Source organism: Ranitomeya variabilis, chromosome 2 (assembly GCF_051348905.1).
Source record: "Ranitomeya variabilis isolate aRanVar5 chromosome 2, aRanVar5.hap1, whole genome shotgun sequence".
In the NCBI taxonomy this organism is placed as follows: domain Eukaryota; kingdom Metazoa; phylum Chordata; class Amphibia; order Anura; family Dendrobatidae; genus Ranitomeya; species Ranitomeya variabilis.
The window spans coordinates 1,109,716,093-1,109,722,732 of NC_135233.1; the positions used below are offsets into that span (position 1 = coordinate 1,109,716,093).

Genomic DNA, 6,640 nt, shown 5'->3' on the forward strand with positions numbered 1-6,640 from the left:
CTCGTGGGTGTGGCCACAGTGTGGCAGCTCGTGGGTTAACATTCAGCCGTGCAGTCACATCCAAACCTATACATCTAGTTGTGGGAACTACGTCTCCCACAATGCAGTGGTGGTACGACTTTAAGTGTTGACAGAGATCCCAGATAACTACTCCCCCCAGTGTGTCCCTAGGCACGGCCGGACCCCCATTCTCCACTGTTAACAGGACGCAGAGTCAGGACAGATTCGGTCAAAACTCAGCTTTATTCACAAGTAACAATATACAGCAGTGATACAATGTAACGAGCGACTCCGTGATGGTGGTCCCCATGGCGGATCAGTGGTCTCCACACTGGATCATTGGCCCCTATATTGCCTCGTCATCAGGGGCTGTAATAGAAAACAGAATCTTATGACTATGTATAGGTGGTGCCTTACCCCTGACCAAACCAGCAGGAAGTGGACACACCGGGACCCTGTGCAACTGCCGGCCCCCACATTACTGCACAACCTCTACACTAATGGGGAAATGATCACAGAGGACAGATGTTTTTGCCACATGGAGAGAAAGGAGCTCCCCTGGGGGCCGTTACTGGGATCATGCGAAGGAGCCGCTCTGGGGTTCACTATTGGCAGCGAGGGGAGGAGCCGCTCTGGGGTCCACTACTGGCCGCGAGGGGAGGAGCCGCTCTGGGGTCCACTACTGGCTGCGAGGGGAGGAGCCGCTCTGGGGTCCACTACTGGCCGCGAGGGGAGGAGCCGCTCTGGGGTCCACTACTGGTGGCGAGGGGAGGAGCCACTCTGGGTTCACTACTGGCCACGAGGGGAGGAGCCACTCTGTGTTCACTACTGGCCGCGAGGGGAGGAGCTGCTCTGGGGTCCACTACTGATGGCGAGGGGAGGAGCCACTCTGGGTTCACTACTGGCCACGAGGGGAGGAGCCACTCTGTGTTCACTACTGGCTGCGAGGGGAGGAGCCACTCTGGGTTCCACTACTGGCGGTGAGGGGAGGAGCCGCTCTGGGTTCACTACTGGTGGCGAGGGGAGGAGCCACTCTGGGTTCCACTACTGGCGGCGAGGGGAGGAGCCACTCTGGGTTCCACTACTGGCGGTGAGGGGAGGAGCCGCTCTGGGTTCACTACTGGTGGCGAGGGGAGGAGCCACTCTGGGTTCCACTACTGGCGGCGAGGGGAGGAGCCACTCTGGAGTCACTACTGGACACGAGGGGAGGAGCCGCTCTGGGGTCCACTACTGGCCGCGAGGGGAGGAGCCACGAGGGGGTCTACTAATGGCCGCGAGGGGGAGCCGCTCTGGGGTCCACTACTGGCTGCGAGGGGAGGAGCCACGAGGGGGTCCACTACTGGCGGCGAGGGGAGGAGCCGCTCTGGGGTCCAGTACTGGCCATGAGGGGAGGAGCCACAAGGGGGTCCACTACTGGCCGCGAGGGGAGGAGCCACGAGGGGGTCCACTACTGGCCGTGAGGGGAGGAGCTGTGGTCTCTGGGGGGATGGCTCTTACCAAGCAGATCATGCAGAGCAGCAGATATGAGAGGATCAGTGATATCATCACCAGGAGCGCCACACCCCAGCCGGGGACCCCTGCAAGGAACATGTGTAATTAGTTGCCCTGTTGCGGCTCTGCATTCGCGGAGGCTAGCTGTGACGTGTAAACGTACCTGTGGTGGAGTTAGTCTGCGCCGCTGTGCGTTGGTCCCAGTGAGGGCGTCAGTGGTGAGCGGCAGCCACAATATTGGACATGGAGGAAAAAGCAGTAAAAGAGGAGAAATTCAGAAAAAGGAAGGACAAAGCAAGAGGAAACTGCAGAGAAATGGCGACTGCTCCACTGGAAACTGTAGGATCAAGTCTAAGAACTGGCCAGTATACTGGAGCCGCCACCTCTGCACCCAGTGTGGTACCAGCCCCGGACATGGCGTGTGCCGGCCGTGACCTCAGAGGGCGAATCCATGTACTGTTCATGCGATGCCGCGTCTCTTGTATCTGGTAAAGCAGATGCTGCGGTGGCCCAAACCTGTGTACCGCCCGGCATCCCTGTACCTGCACAGCCGTGTAACCACGTACCCCTCATATATTCTATAGAGTCATTACACAGAGAGTGATCTATTACACGTGTTTATTTCTGTTAATGTTGATGATTATGGAGCCCTGATCAAGTACTGAGTGCATTTACTGAACATACATTTCAGTAGGGAACATTTCAGATTTTAAAATCATTTTTCACTCTGGTGTTATAAAGTATTCTAATTTTTGGTTTCAATATGTTTATTTGAAATTTTTCATAACCAAATATAACATGAACAACCCTCCATGCAAAGAAGCACATAGATGATTGAAGAATACCATAATAGAAGTATAAAGGTAGTAGATACCCGCAAGGAGGGTCAATCTCACAAACCAAACGAAGAAGACAAGACAAAACAGACTAGGGATAAGAACAACAGGGAAAATAACGTCAAAATAGTCTACTTAAATATGGGGGCAGTCTAGTGTGACATATAATATTAAGAGACGATAGTTAGGTGCGCACAGGTTCATTTCAATGCACAAAACAGAGTTATATGAGTATTTTTAGACATTTGAACACATATAGAGATCCTGGACAATCCCCCCTCCACTAGAACAATTTAGATTAATAAAGACCATTATAAACTAAAAATTCAGGGAGACCGTATAAGGGCCTGATTCAGTGGAGCGCCGTGGTCAAGGTCGAGCCATGGGTTCCAAATCTGGAAAAAAGCATTCCAGTCATCGCCCCTGGTTGCCTGGATTCGTTCACATAGTAGGATCTCATTCATTCTATCCTTCACCATTGAAATGGACAGTGACTGAGTTCTCCATTTAGCAGCTATGTGAATTTTTGCTGCCATACAAAAGGTATTCACCAATCTCTGAAAATTCTTTGAAAACCCATGATGTTTCTTGCCCAATAAAAATACTGTAGGGTCCATAGGTATTGGTTTGCCAAAAAACTGGTCAATAATTAGTTTGACCTCTTGCCACAAAATCTTGACAATCGGACATTTCCACCAAATGTGAAGCATATCACCAGGGATATCACAACCCCTAAAGCAATTTTCAGAGATATGTGGGTATATAGCATGTAGCTTTGTTGGAACGTAGTATGCCCTATGTAACACTTTAAGTGATGTTTCAGTCAAGGATGTCTGGTGGCTGCCTTTAGACAGAGTATCACTACATTTGTGCCATGTCTCCAGGGGCAGGACAAGCCCCAGATCATCCTCCCATTGTAGCATATATTTTAGTTTCCCTAATGTGTGCGGGACATTCATCGTAGAATATATTAATGAGATTATCCCATTACCCATAGCAGGGGCTGGCTGGCACTTTTCAGCCTGGGGGGCAATCACAAGGCAGTGGCCCTCGAGTTGCGGTGGCCCTCCTTTTCCCTGCTTACCTCTGGCCATTGCATTAAAGCAGCAGACATAACAGGCTTTAAAAACAGGCTGGTACAGAGATATGGGAACAGAACTGAGCTTGCTGCATAGATATGGGAGCAGAACCGAGCTTACTACAGAGATATGGGAGCAGAACCGAGCTTACTACAGAGATATGGGAGCAGAACCGAGCTTACTACAGAGATATTGGAGCAGAACCGAGCTTCCTATAGAGATATAGGAGCAGAACAGAGCTTACTGCAGAGATATGGGAGCAGAACGGAGCTTACTACAGACATATGGGTGCAGAACGGAGCTTACTACAGACATATGGGCGCAGAACCGAGCTTACTACAGACATATGGGAGCAGAATGGAGCTTACTACAGACATATTGGAGCAGAACCGAGCTTACTACAGAGATATTGGAGCAGAACCGAGCTTCCTATAGAGATATAGGAGCAGAACGGAGCTTACTACAGACATATGGGCGCAGAACGGAGCTTACTACAGACATATGGGCGCAGAACGGAGCTTACTACAGACATATGGGCGCAGAACGGTGCTTACTACAGAGCAGTATAATATAGTAAAATATATAGATGAATTAGAAATGGCGACACACGCAAACGTCATCTGCATTAGTAATACATGCACCATTACATAATTAGTTGTAGGCTGGGTTCACAAGAGTGAAGTTTACATTCTGTATACGCACCACAACCTCCAGCCTCGCGGAGGGTATCCCTCCTGTAAACCCAGCCTGACGGGGACAACCCCTTATAAATGGAAGTGTGCTCCTCTAAACCATGCAATCACTGCCAATCCTCCAACCGTAAGTGGTGAATTTCCAGAGCTGGGAAATGGGATTTCAATATTAGAACACGTCAACTTTGGTTCCCGTCCCTCCTCAAGGAAGTAAGGCAGACAGGTGTGATAAGTACATACTGGCAGAAGTGTGAGGGCATTAGTGCCTGTGTATGGACATGTCAGAGGCTAGAGAGAAGAAAGTTTGGTCCCTCTTAGCTTCTGGCAATGTTTTACCTGAGCTCACATTTGGGCCATACCATTGTAAAACAGGTAGACACATTTACCCACTGACCCTACTATTCATAAGGAACTGCTGTCTACCCCTTAGTTGCCCACTGTATATAGTCAGTGTGGGGATGTGGGCTACAGAACAACACAGGGCGATGACACTGCTACCTGAACCCTTCAGCTGCCCCACAATATGCAGGGAGTAAAACCAGTACAAAGTATGGCAGCCTCCCTGCAGAGCTGTCCAGGGCCGGACTGGGACAAAAAAGGAGCAATGCCACACAAACCCCACCAGCCCACAGACTATAAAGGTACCTTCACACTCAGCAACTTTACAACGAGAACGACAACGATCCGTGACGTTGCAGCGTCCTGGATAGCGATCTCGTCGTGTTTGACACGCAGCAGCGATCTGGATCCCGCTGTGATATCGCTGGTCGGAGCTAGAAGTCCAGAACTTTATTTGGTCGTCAGGTCGGCGTGTATCGTCATGTTTGACAGCAAAAGCAACGATGTCAGCAATGTTTTACATGGAGCTAACGACCTGTGAGAACGATAAATGAGTCGCCGTTACGTCACTGGATCGCTCCTGCATCGTTCTGGAGCTGCTGTGTTTGACGTCTCTACAGCGACCTAAACAGCGACGCTGCAGTGATCGGCTCGTTGTCTATATCGCTGCAGCGTCGCTGAGTGTGACGGTACCTTAACACTCCCCCCACACCCGATCAGTGAATTTTCCTATACTGTGTTGTGCCCTTCAACGCTCCTCTTAAAGGCGTTATTTGAAGAGCTATGTGTGAATGTCGCCACAGTGCCCACGATTGATCGCTTCTTTAGAGCGCCGGTTCTCGAGATCATGGGGGTCCCAGCGGTCGGACCCCAGCAACTACAAAGTTCTCGGGAAAGGGGATTACTTGGTATAATCCATTTAAATGTGTTTTCCAATATATATATATTTTATTTTCCCATAGTATTCCTGAAAATAATAAACCAATATTAACCCTCCCAAAGACCAATGTCGCCTATCCGAGAACAGGACAGGAACAGGATTGGCAGGAGGAGCGGTACTGTGCAGTGTATATATACAGGACAGGAGGAGGGTACTGTGCAGTGTATATATACAGGACAGGAGGAGGGTACTGTGCACTGTATATATACAGGAGGAGTGGTACTGTGCAGTGTATATATACAGGACAGGAGGAGTGGTACTGTGCAGTGTATATATACAGGAGGAGGGTACTGTGCAGTGTATATACAGGAGGAGTGGTACTGTGCAGTGTATATATACAGGACAGGAGGAGTGGTACTGTGCAGTGTATATAAACAGGAGGAGTGGTACTGTGCAGTGTATATATGCAGGAGGAGTGGTACTGTGCAGTGTATATATACAGGACAGGAGGAGTGGTACTGTGCAGTGTATATATACAGGACAGGAGGAGTGGTACTGTGCAGTGTATATATACAGGACAGGAAGAGTGGTACTGTGCAGTGTATATATATACAGGACAGGAGGAGTGGTACTGTGCAGTGTATATATACAGGACAGGAGGAGTGGTACTGTGCAGTGTATATATACAGGACAGGAGGAGTGGTACTGTGCAGTGTATATATATACAGGACAGGAGGAGTGGTACTGTGCAGTGTATATATACAGGACAGGAGGAGGGTACTGTGCAGTGTATATATACAGGACAGGAGGAGTGGTACTGTGCAGTGTATATATATACAGGACAGGAGGAGTGGTACTGTGCAGTGTATATATATAGGACAGGAGGAGTGGTACTGTGCAGTGTATATATACAGGAGGAGCGGTACTGTGCAGTGTATATATATACAGGACAGGAGGAGTGGTACTGTGCAGTGTATATATACAGGACAGGAGGAGGGTACTGTGCAGTGTATATATACAGGACAGGAGGAGTGGTACTGTGCAGTGTATATATATACAGGACAGGAGGAGTGGTACTGTGCAGTGTATATATATAGGACAGGAGGAGTGGTACTGTGCAGTGTATATATACAGGAGGAGCGGTACTGTGCAGTGTATATATATACAGGACAGGAGGAGTGGTACTGTGCAGTGTATATATACAGGACAGGAGGAGGGTACTGTGCAGTGTATATATACAGGACAGGAGGAGTGGTACTGTGCAGTGTATATATATACAGGACAGGAGGAGTGGTACTGTGCAGTGTATATATATAGGACAGG

General features: G+C 49.3%; 1 long non-coding RNA gene across 1 annotated transcript in view; it reads right to left on the minus strand.

Annotated features, from left to right (window-relative positions):
- Nucleotides 1–231: 231 nt before the first annotated feature.
- LOC143810253 (uncharacterized) overlaps nucleotides 232–6,640 on the minus strand; it is a 17,274-nt gene continuing 10,865 nt past the window's right edge. The window contains exons 2-4 of the long non-coding RNA XR_013222718.1: nucleotides 1,655–1,678; nucleotides 1,498–1,577; nucleotides 232–369 (exon numbers count right to left, since the gene is read on the minus strand). This is a non-coding gene — a long non-coding RNA (uncharacterized LOC143810253). The remainder of the gene's footprint in view (nucleotides 370–1,497; nucleotides 1,578–1,654; nucleotides 1,679–6,640) is intronic.